Raw genomic sequence first — 13,344 nt, forward strand, 5'->3', positions numbered from 1 at the left:
AATCTCAGTATTTTTCGTTTTATTTCGAAGGAAAAAAACTACAAAAATGATGGAAGAAGTAGTCATTGAGGGCTTGGTGGGACCGCCGCTACAGAGGAATAATTTGTTCTTCAAAAGCTTCGAAATGAGAAAATTCACGAGAAGTTGTCACTTGCGGAATATTATCCCCAGAACAAAAATCGGCTTGTACCAAGAAAATGTATTGCTTTTTCTGGACTGTAGCCGCAAAATCTCCGATTTATAAGGGATTTTTGCGTTTTTTTTTTTTTGAATGAGGAAACTCCAGAAGATCTTCAAGAATTCGGAGAAGATCGAGGTGCTTCCCATGAGAATTGATTAACGTCAGACACATTGTCCTTTATAGAAGTTACCCTCTTAGAGATTATATAAAAAAAGCTGATCACTGACTGATGAAGACCAGCCACATACGTAAAACTCATCCGTCAACTGATTGAAATTGTAAATCGGAGGAAAACAGAGAAAAAAATGACGAATATGTTTGTAATAATAGGTCACACAAAGAAAGGGGATTAATTTTTTTTTGTGAGAGAGAGGGCGAACACACGTATCGAACTATTTATATTATTTATTTAAGTACCTCTATTTTCGGAACAAAACAAACTTTAACTACGAGTCAGTAAATCAATAAGTCACAGAAGTCCTATTTTCAAAAGTTTTTCTTTTACCCTGGGATTCACTGAGTCATAAGAGTCATCCAAACATTCCATGCAGGTTAAAGACAACCTATGCACCAGGATATTAACGATGTCATGATCTCATCCACCAATAGATGGGGTTAGTGAAGTAGTACACGAGTACGAGCACGATAACGTTCAATTTTTCCAAGTATCCAGAAAAAAACCCTTGTAGAACAGTCTAGTGTGTTCAAGTCTTCCCAACGATGCAGCTTATTACGCTATAAAACGCAGGTTAGTCCGTCGACGACAATTCAGATATAACTCAAACAGGTAGTAGAAACTGAGTCATCCGCACAACTGCGAACACGGTGCGGAATGTCCTCCTTCTATTGCCTGTAATAAGTTGCATCGTTGGGATGATGAAATCACACAAGGTCCTTTCACACGCTTCTTTCCGGATCACCATAAGGGAAAAGAGCGATAAATGCGACTTTGGTAATGTATATAAAAAATTAGAATTAAAATTAAATTAAAAAGACAATTTTGCTCTTACTTGTGGACTACACTCACTATCCTTGGTAATATTCAAACATTATCAATGTATCCCGTTACGTTGTTTTTAGGCTCACCCAGAGAAATAATCGTCAAACCCTGTAAGAAGTTTGCACTGAACATATGACGGCTCTGACGGAAAAAAATATGGCGGCCATTTGGCATTTGTATTTTTAGCGCACTGGTTTCTTTTTTGACTGTAACTTGACTCTTCAGCTGCTTGTTTTGTTTAAAAGAATGCTTTCAACGATTGGTTTATAGAGGTGCACTTGTGTGCAGACTCACATTTCATAGCACTATCAGCAATATCTCTCCCTCATAACTCAATCTCGCAAGGTTGGTATTATTGCCGGACACTGGTTTATCCGACACTTGTACACCCGCGCTCGCGTCCACGAGCGAACGGTCGAAAATCAATAAAGTCCGCTCAGCACGTCATTCAAGTAAACCAACGATTAGGCTGCTGAAGGAACCAGAGCGTGTGCTGGGATGAGGTGTTCTAACGTACTTCGTTGGAAATAAAGTGCAGGAAGTAGTTCCCACGCCGTTTCGGGGACGGTTAGAGGTTCTTAATCCACACCCCGAACACTATATTGTCCACAAGAGATCCAAGCATCCTAATTTTAATGATGCGATGTCTTTAACCATAGAAACATGTTGTGCTGCGGTGGTTGCATGAACTATGGGTCCGTGCCGAATAAAACCACAATTTATCGGGAAGATATTGTGGTTATAAGCTTCCACTCGGAGCTATCTACTACCGTAGCAGTCCGTAGTGAACAACGTTTACCAGGAAAGAGAAGTAATGCCGAGGTACATAAAAATATTTGTGCTATCTTCAAGTTTTTCCACAGTACAGTCATAGTTTGGCGTCTAATTTGACCTACTCTAACTTAATCGCTGGGCTGGTATTGTCTCCGGATGCGGTTACCCGCAGCTTCGCCGAGATGTGGTTTTCCCACCTCCTTGATCTACAGGAAGAGCTCGCACAGAATTCATCTATTCGTCACCGTTCCGTATCCCGCGAGACATTTGGCGTCTGGCGTGAAGCGCCTACCCCCCACGGAGTGACCCGAGCACCTTGAGGTCGACAATGTCCGGAAGTTCAGCTTATCGAAACGGAGAGTTGTCACCAAAGATTCCATGCCTCCTCTACGTATTTGACCTACTTGGGTTGGGCATTGACACAATGTTGAAAAACAGCACTTATTTGCAATGTCTGGATATCTTTCGTCATATGACTGTGCAAATTATATAGCCCTTATTTCCAAAACGGCAATGACTCGAATTCGCGGCTCTTGTATCAGCAATAAGAACTACAGCAAAGAGGAATCGTAGTAAAAGAGTACCACAGTTTCAGTTCACCAGAAAAAAGCCAAAAAAAAGCGTCAAAAGCAAAAAAAAATGTAGATGTCTATGTAGAAAATCAAGAGAGCAAGAGTCCGACTAAAAAGAAGAAACAAGTTCCACTGAAAGTCGAACAGAAATTGTTTCAGGACCCAGACGATCTACATTTTGCTGACAACTTTTCTTAATAACTGGAAATAAATAGATGTCACACTATTGATAGGATAACATTTATAAAAGGGAGAACAAAGCAGAAAATATTCGAGAAACTTCTATAAAGTCGTGAGAACATCTAAAATAAATCTACAAAAAATTAATCTATCAATAAAATATAATACCTATAAAGTATAACATCCATAAAGAAAGAAATAGAGCAGAATATATCCAGAAAATATCTGTAAAATCAAAAATAAAACGTTTGAAAATATCACATCCATGAAGGGGAAATCAGAGTAGAAAATACCAAAAAATACTAGAGAAATTTAAAGAAGTGAACCACCGATCCCGGGAAACTACGAGTCCCGAGCGATATGAAGTGGGATGTGTGCGCTGATTGTGCCAAAATTCGATGTAGATCACATAGGTAGATCATGGATCAAAAATATGTACTTGAAAATCGTAGGAAAAATTTCATTTTTAATAATAATGAACGCACAACTTGTACGGAGAACCAAAAACAAATTATGTAAACATCGTAGGGAATTCATTCTACAAATTGAGTATGACAACAAGTAAATTCGGATGTAACCTGATCAGGAAAAGCACTATGTACGACTGCGGAAATTTTCGCAGACACCAGCTAATATTCGAGGACTTTTACGCTATAAAAAAGAATACCTATGAACTCGAATAGTCGAATATTCGATCGACGTGATTCACGTGTATGCGATAGGCGCATACATAGTTGCATAGCTGCATTTCGTCAACTTCATCGCTGCTTTGATAGTAATCCTCCGGGGATCGGCGCCGAGAAAACCAAATTTGTGGGGCACAATCCAACATAACAACGTGAAGAAGAGGGAAAAAAATAGCGCGTGACATGGGTTTTGCTTTGGGATTTCATCCTGATGGGCACTACAGGATACCTTTTTACTGTTTACAGTATTTTTTTAAAATCTAGCTGTCACTGTATTCTATTTACAGTCAGAAATCGAAGAACAATTCAAGAACCCGATTTAAGAAAATGGTTGTTTCAACAGGCAGACGCTAGAAGACATCAGCTATGACGATTAGGAACTGAAACTCGAAGGAAATTAATGATACGAACCCCAGAAAAAATTTAAAAAACTGTCTTCACAAGCAAGCACATAATTCCTGGAAATTAATAGAAGAATATTGCAAATAAAAGTGTTTTTATTGTTTGATTTAAGCGTTTCTTTTGCTTTTATTTCACGGTTTTTGTTTTATTTATTCATTAATTTATTTTTAAAATTATTATCTATTATTACTTTTAAATGATTTATTATTTTATTATTTTTAATTGTTTCAAATTATTGTTTATTTATTATTTAAAAAAAATTCCCTCCGTAAAATGACTCTTTTTTTTAGGTTAAAATCATTTTTTTGGGATGTTTGTTTAACCAAAAAACATAAAAATCTGTCATTTTTTAAGCTCCACATAAGAAGATCACCTCAAAAAAAAATTCATCAAGAGAAGAGTTCATTATTTGGTAGTTTAGTTGGTTAATTACCAGTAGATTTAGTTTGTCTAGTAGTTAATTAGTAGTAGCGTTAGTTTTATAAGTTTCTGTAAGTATTGTTTTTTTACATCTACTCAAAAATATTTTCTAACTTTTTTCGGCTGACAGACTTTAGAAACTACGACTACGGGTCTCTTACGTTAAAACACATCATGATTTGAACGAACCCACGTATGCTGAGCTTGACGATGTATCAGATTTCTTTTCATGAATAATTACTTACTTGGTGAGATCACATAACTATTCAAAGATTCGTAAAGAATCATAGATTAAAGGCATCACCCCACAAATCTCTGAGGTGGATTTCAGGTGGAGTATTCTTATACGGGATGGGTGAGGAGATGGAGAGGAGGGTGATTCCCATCCATTTCTTCCTAATTGCCGTAAAAAACAGCCCGGAAGATGCGGCGCGTGCACAAGGCCGGCGCGCTCCAATCGAACTCGTTGTAGAAAGTGGCGCCCCGGAACGCTCGAAACCGTATCTTCCAGGCCGTTTTTTACGGGAATTAGGAAGAAATGGACGGAATCACCCTTCTCTCCATAATCTCCTTACGATCCCGTATACGAATACTTCACCTGAAATCCGTACCACCTCAAATTCGTAGGGGGATGCCTTTAACTACCTTATACATCATTTTATGTTAACTACTGATGAAAAGGATAAGAATGTCTAATACTCCAAGGAATGTTCCCAAATTCTAGCGGTACCGAAGGAAGAATGTGGATCAAATTTCCTTGCCCTCAAAAACATCTGGCTTCCTCTAAGGAGATAACGCTTATCTCAAGCGATCAGCGAAGAAAATATGTGTAGGAGCCTTGCGCTGAGACAGTATTAAGAGATCGGAAAGGCGAAATCCGACGTTGCGTTGTACTTTCTGGTTGCTTGTTTAAATTCTTGCGATTGAGCGAATAATTCATCATTGTATATATTATTTAATTTCTGCGAATTTCTTGTACTGTTTACTGCTACTTACACATTTATTTTGTTTTTTTCTGCTTTTCATTCCTATTCGCCGTTTTTATTTGATCGTTGTTTCTTTTTTCTGAATCTTTCTGTTTTCTAAAAAAAAAAAGTTAACTACTCAAGTTTGAGATTGTAAGCCCGCGTGGTACCACTGTATCACCAGTGCTTTCATTTCTGCTCCTGCTCCGCTTCCTGCATTTCCCAACAAATGTCATACCAGTCCGGAACACGAGAACAAATCTGAGGAATCAACAATAATAAAATCAAGGAAAGGTATGGCGACTCATTCGCAAGCGACCGAAATGTGCTTTGATTATTTTGTGTTCACTTAACATAGAATTCATCTTGAAAATGTTTGAAATGTTGCTGTTGGAATGCTTCTGAGCTGATAAAAGGCGCCTTCGATTGTTCATACGACAATTTCTGCATTCATCATTTTTTTTCGTTCATCTTCTTTCATCTCTGTGTTTCTTTGTATTGAATTTCTTGTTTAATTACCTAACTTTGAAGCTAGATAAAGTGCTTGCGCCGTGTGCGGAACCATTGAACCATCCGATAAAAAAAAACATACGGTTAATACGGTTCTGTTCAATAATGTGCCCTGTATCTTTAAGGGTTCTAAGTCAGATCGTTATATCTAGTTAGGAAGCAATACAGTTCCCAGATCTATGGGTTTCCTTACCATCACCGAACCGGTTATAATAATACAGGGAAAGGCGTAGCAATGGTGATAAGAATCCTGCACCCGTCCCACACCTATAACCCAGCCCGAACCAGCATCAGCACGGCCAAATTGGTGACTTGGGTGTGTGCATCTACCGGGTTTCTGTCAAGCGCAGTGGTCACCAGTGAGCACGCTTGGCCAGATTCGTTCACGATATGTACTATTAGCTTATGCATTTATGGTTACTGTCACCCATAGAAACTGACCAGCTGACAAAACAGGGCATTCCCTCGATGACAGTAACTGTCCTGTGAGTGCGCGATGGTGCAAGGGGAATCTAAACACCTATTACTTTCACATCCAAATCAATCATGTTAAAGGCATCACCCCATGAATCTGAGGTGGTATTTCATTTCAGGTGGAGTACTCGTATACGGGATAGTAGATTATGGAGAGGGGTGTAATTCCGTCCATTTCTTCCCAATTTCCGCAAAAAACGGCCTGGAAGGTGCGGCGCGCGCACAAGGCTGGCGCTCTCCAATCGAACTCATTGTAGAAAATAGTGCGCCGGAACCATCGAAGCCGTATCTTCCGGGCCGTTCTTTTTACGGCAATTAGGAAGAAATGGACGGAATCACCCCCTCTCCTTAATCTGCGATCCCGTAAACGAATACTTCACCGGAAATTCGTACCACCTCAGATTCATGGGGTGATGCCTTTAAACGCTACTTCACAGTCACTGACTCCATCCCTTGTGATGAGAAGTTTGTTGGATGTTGTTTGTTCTCAATCTATGCTGTTCACACTTGTAAAAGATGTATGGACCTCAGCCAACTGACTTCAGAATGGGATAAATCAATATTCTCCACCAAACAGTGAGTATGGCTAGCAAGTAGCGTGATTCTTCACAACACTCAGTGCTATCTATTCCTCCATCAATGATAGCTACCCTGCATGAAGAACGATCCGTTAATTAGAGTTGAAGAGAAGGCGCAGCTCCGGACGTCAATGCATCACTCCTATTTTCTTTGCTCTGTTAATGCTTAGGTGTATGGTTATGAATTTAGTTACGCGTTTTATTCCCTGTATTCTTTTTCTTACTCTCTTAACGCATAAACATGTGACTATGTGTGTTATAATCCTGTGCACACTACAGGATACCTTCTAACTGTTAACAGTATTTTTTAAATCCAGTTATCATTACTCTATTACAGTCAAGATTCAAGGAACAGTTCAAGAATCTGATGAAAAAGATTGTTTCAACAGGCAGACGCTAGAAGATATCAGCTATGTCGCTTCCGGGATTAGATAAAAATTATTCTTTTTGTGGTAAAGGCTTTACCGACACTGAATCACCGCGCAAATGACCACACAAGCTGACCAACGCAAATTTGGCGAGTCTTGACAGACCAACAGATTAGGTAGAACTGCAAGGAGACAAAAGTGTTCGAAAAGAGGCACAGTTTCATCTGGTTAAGCTCGAGTCAGTGAAAAAGAATAAATGCTTTAATAGGAACTCTTACCAACGTCAAACTCTTAAACAAGAAAGAGGAAAATTTTCACAGAAATAAAATTTCACTGTGAGCGAGGGTGCTCGGATGTTGCCTAAAGCAGAAGACAGTGAAAGTAAGGCCTGTACGTTTCCAAGAGTGAAATTAACTTAGGGCAAAACAATGGTCTTTCATTAAAAGGACATACGAAAGTACGAAATAAGAAGTCAAGGAAGTTTCAAGATATTGAAATTCTTTTGGACACAGGAGCTCGAGCTGGATCGTTCAACCAGAGGCAACTTGCAAATGAAGTAGAGTTGCCAACAATAAATAAAGTGGATTTGTCAATCCATACATTCTCGGAAGAACATCCTAAGAGCCAGCAATGTGACGTTAGTCCTCTACAAATTTGGGATGCACTATAGGATGCGAGCATAATCTCCAATTATGTAAGACTGACGCAATTACAGAAAAGGCCGAGCAAGTCCATCTCGCTTCCGAAGACATGGGGTATTTGCAGGAAAGGATATTATTTTGTCCAAACAGTGACAGGCGCCTGTAAACCCTAAAGTATTACTATGTGCAATCAGATCTGGAATTTAACGTCAACTACAAGCCCTGAGGCTATAATATCATCGATATTGATTGCGATGGGGCGGGTGTAGTGTAGCGGTTAGAGGTCCGCTTCCTGAACGGTCGATCGGAGGCTCGATTCCGCTCTAGTGCTCACCAAGCCTTTCATCCCTCCGGGGTCGATAAATTGGTACCAGACTTGTCTGGAAGGATAAAAACACTGACTTAACACATCGGCTTGACCCCACAAGTCATTGTATACGCCAGTTACACGTTGGTAAACCTCAAACGATTCTGACGATTGAGGTGAACGTGGGGGCGCATCCCAAGCGGACTGATTAACACTGGAAACTTTATCCTTTAAACTTTTTATTATTGATTGTGATACCCTCCAAGCTAGGATATCTGTTAAGGGAAGGCCGGGACGATGCAGTCACAAAAAGCATTTACAGCGGAAAGCGAAAACTTTTGTATGGCGAGAATAAGTACTCTCGAGGCGAAAGAGGTAGATAAATGAGGCCATTATTGGTCACTCATCTCACGGAAAGGAACGCGATCTTCGTGGCAATATCTATGCTGTCATCGCGCGAGATGCCATTCTTACATATAGGACCAGGGGAGATTTCACTTTTCTATCTTATGCTTTTTATAAATTTGTTGTCTGTATCATTATTTCTCTCGTGAGCGATTGTGTTCGTGTTCTGTGCGTGTTTAGCTGATTATCTTGGTGTTTCCATGGGTGCAATTATCCAAGTCTGAGGTGACGCGTAAATGCTTGATGGAGTTGCGGTCGTGAACCACCAAGAAAACTCTTCAATTCGACTGCTTCGCCCCTGAGGAATATACGGGACAAATTTTGAACAAAAACCTCACGTGAACGCAAAGATGATGAAATATTTTGAGGATACAATGGAGATACGCCAAGGCAGATATTATGTCCGCCTACTCTTTTGAGGCATCACCCCCCCCCCCCCAATCTGGGGTGATGAGGATTTCAGGTGAGTTATGCCAATACGGAGTCGTAGATTATGGAGAGAAGGGTGATTCCGTCCATTCCTTCCTAACTGCTATGAAAAAAACGGCCCGGAAGATACGGCTTCAAGCGTTCGGGAGCGCTATTCTCCACAACGAGTTCGATTGGAGCGCGCCAGCACCACGTCGTCCGGGTCGTTTTTTACGGCAATTAGGAAGAAATGGACGAAATCAACCTTCTCTTCATAATCTACGACCCCGTATAGGAACTCTCCACCTGAAATCTGCGCCACCCCAGATTCGTGGGATGATACCTTTAAAGAAGAGAGTGAACGATTACCCAAGTTTGAGATTATAGGCCCGCGTGGCACGAGAATTGGCAGCAGAGCAGGGATTGCAAACCCTTGTCTCCTTTTTAAAATAGGTGTAAAATTAAGTCTGGATGTTTTCCAAGTACTGACCCCTTAGAGAAGAAAGCTATTGAATTTTCCATTAATGCCGACTGAAATATCTTTTTAGCATATGAATAAAAAATATTAAAGAAGCTGTAAAGTAAGTGAAAAGTAAAAAATTAAAATTCCGAAAGAAAATAGCGGAAAAACGTCGGAACGTCAGACTAGTGAAGATTCTATCTAAAAACCTCATAGACACACTAATAGAAATCATAGACAGAAGCAAGCCGAGATTCAAGGACACGAGAACGTTTGGATATAAATAATTATATAAAATTTTTTTTTCCTGCAGTCTTCCCTCAAACGATTTGATAAGGGTGGAGGTTTAGGGTTCCTTGACTTAGAGACGATGCTAAAAGTGCCGAACCTCACTTAAACCAAGTGAAGAGAATCCAAAATAATCTCTCAGAATTCCGGAAGAACATGCCATTTTCTCTGCAGTGGATTATTTCTTTCTTAATTGTTTGAAAGTTAGCGTTTTTCAAATATTCAGAGTCAATAGGGAAAAAATCCCAGAGAAAATCTAAATTTTGTGCAGAATTTTCGAGGCCTGAAGGAACGTATTAGCAATTGAACTATGTAAGGCTTTGTCCACGACATAAAGGACACTTCGTACTTATGGCCTCTCATCGAGGATTGCTCGTCAGGATACAAATGCTTCAGAGGGCAACGTCACAAACATCTATGAACGTCGTCCATTTCAACAAACACTCAGCTCAGAATCATCAGCTTCCTAGAAAACAAGCGACCAACTAGTAGTAAGAACATCCAACTCCAATTTGTTCCAAATTTTTGATCTACGAATTAAAGTTGAACCAGAGCTCGTATCCAAAATATTTGCTCTTGAAAGGACAAAGTCGATCGAAATAAACCCAATGTCACCTTCCTACTTTTCTTCCTACTTTTATCATACTATCGAACATTACTGGGTTGATTAAAGGCAGCATACCACGAATCTGAAGTGGTGAGGGAATTTGTCGGGAAAAGCTGGAGAGATGCGGTTATAGATTGCGGCACCTGTGGTGGTCCCGCTCACCTCTTCCGAATGGTCGTTAGAAAAAAGACTAAAAGCGTGGAAGGCTCTGTTTTTCACGACAATTTCACTTTTCAGCAACGCTCCACACTTGCAGACGCGCCGCATCCGTGCGCGAGCGGTCGAAGATCAATGATGTCTCCTCACCACAGGCTATTCACGTGAAATCAATTAACAGATTGCTGAAGGGGCTGGAACGTGTAGCGGAGCGTTCTAACGTGCCCCGTTGGAACTAAAGAAGTTCCCACGCGGTATTTTGCGACGATTCTGCAATCTACAAGCTCATCTCTTACTTATCCCGTGATTTCGCTCACCACTTTAGATTCGTGGTATAACCAGTGTTAGAACGAAAGCAGTTTTTTTTCGTTGCTTTGTCGTGCATTTTCCCGCGGGAAATTCTTACTGGCTTATTATTTTATCTTTTTATTATATCTGATTATAATAAATTAATTATTTAATTACTGCAATGTATTCAGGCTAGGCCAGCCTCATTTATCCGCAAGAGCGCTCCTATCCGATTGGATAAATGAGGTCAAATACGAGTTCAGAGGGGGAACTGTCTTCTATGGATGCCTGGTGACTCCAAAGTAACTATCAAATAAAATAAAACAAATTAATTTTAAAATTTAAAAAAAATGTTCATGCAGGAATTGGAGGCTAAGATATTGATGACGATATTGCAGAAAAAACTATTTGCTAGAATCAAAAACAAGCTGAAATGCCTGAAAATAAAAATTTTATGTATTTGAAGGAAAATCCAATGAGTTGAAAATGAGCTAAACTGTATGTAAATAACTCGGAAAAATCCTTTTTTAGAAAAAAAAACTTCTTCCTCAAAACACACGTAGAGAAAATGACACACATTGAGGAGCGGGAGCGATGCGATCCCTCCGTGAAACCGTTGAAATTTTCCGGAATAGCAGAAGGATTTCCCATCTAATACATCATTGGTAAATGAAGAAATAGTAATGCTCATAACTCTTCACATATTCTTCTGTTTATAATTTATCGCGGGAATGGACATGTTTTACTGATGTAAACAATTCTATTCGATGGAAAACATATGTTCCAGTTGGAGATGGATGCGGAAAAGTGAAGGAATCTCAGGGAAAAGTGAATCCTTCATTTTTCCCTGAGATTTTCTGGAATCGCATCGGCGGAAAGGCGATCGGTCTGATTAAAAATGAAGGTTTGCAGCATCAGAGATTAACCGGTGTATTTCGGATGGCCATACCGCTCGAAATTGGGATTTTCCGGGATCGCAGAAAACTTAGGTCACCTTTGCTTGGTACCAAACCCCCTATATGATCACTAAGACACGAAAATTTGAAAAAATCTACATTTAGCCACTGAGAACACTTCTTGCTTTAAAAAAAATGATCTGTTAAACGATGCAAAAAAATGCAAGAAAAAACTGAATGGAAAAAATGCAAAATATCCTGAAGCTCCAGAATATCATCAGCGAAGAAGCGAAGGGATCATTTAGGAAGTACGGAAAGGCTGGAAAAAAATAGTAGAATATTAGTCGGAAATATAAAAAAAAAACAAAATAAATTAATTACTTGATAAGAAAATAAGGAGGGTGTGGAAAGAGGTGCGCTGCAGCCGCCCGGTCAATGGTTCGAATTCGCCCTCGTGCCAACCAAGGCTTTTAAGCCCTCAGGGGTCGATAGATTAGTATCAAACTTGTCTGGGAGGATAAAAACACCAGTAACTTAGTCACTGGCTGTTCCTCGAAAGTCATTCTGTAGGACATCGCGCGTTCCAGAACGCCCAAAGATCACTTTTTCCAGAAAAACCCGTTGGCGCATCCCAATAGGGTTGATACGCCAAAGACCTTATCCTTTATCCTTTTAGTAAGAAAATCTGATTAAATTGAAAATATTCACGAGATTAAGAAAGTTAGAGGGAAAAAGGGACGAAAACGAACATCGGCGGCTTACTCAGACTTGTGTCGAACATTTAGCGCGAACTTATGAATAGTAGTCGTAGTTACCTGGACGGCAATTACCTATGGATCGAGGTGTAGGTTCTAGTGGTCTGCTGGAGCAAAATCTCTCCCTCCCTCCCACCCCCTTAGAGCAAGCGAGCGATCGAATCCAAAGATTATGTGGTGTTTCTATTTAATTTATTTAAAGGTTATTATTATTATTATTATTATTATTATTACTATTATTATTTTATTATTTTTTTAAATACTATTATTATGCTGTCTAAAGGATGCAACAGCTAGAAATTTCCTGTCGTCTCTTGTTCCTCGCAATTTCTTCCTCATGCTTTTAGCAAATTTCCCGCGTAAGGAGGCTTCCCATTAAAGCATAGATTAGATTTTCAAGGATTTTCTCAAGGCACGCTCACTATAGCTCTTTTTTAAGCATTGACGAGTTAATTTCATCCAGATAATGAGCATTTCGACACAGGACACATCTATAGCAAAGTAACTAAGGAATTTTTTCCTGAGAAGTTGGAAATTGTAATTTTTCAGAGAATTCCCTTCTTTTTCAAAACAACTATCCTAAATAGAGATCCGATCTGATGGTCCCACTACTAGTTTATAATCCTGGTCAGTCAGTAGCAAGAATTTTTTTCTTTTTAAGAAAACGTTTTCCAAGCCAAACGTTTTGTGTTTTTCAAATAGCTGACTTTTGTTTCGGGGAGAAAATTTCCGAATCCTGCATGATTGAGCCGAACTTCTGCGCAAAACGTTGTGCGCTTTCATTTCAGCAGTCTTGAATTTCACGAAAAACCATAGAAAGTTGAGAAAATTACAATGACCTTTCTAGAATGGAACTCAACTTTCTGGATGATGTCAGAATAGTTACAAGTATGGAAAATACGAGCGCACATAATGCTACGAATGCGGATATCAAAGATATGTGAAGTTTCGGATGTTGTTCGAATACGAGCGGCTGACATATTTTTTCCGTCGTCCCCCAGAAATGCGTCGAAAAGCTGTCGA

This window comes from Necator americanus, chromosome II (assembly GCF_031761385.1).
Source record: "Necator americanus strain Aroian chromosome II, whole genome shotgun sequence".
In the NCBI taxonomy this organism is placed as follows: Eukaryota; Metazoa; Nematoda; class Chromadorea; order Rhabditida; family Ancylostomatidae; genus Necator; species Necator americanus.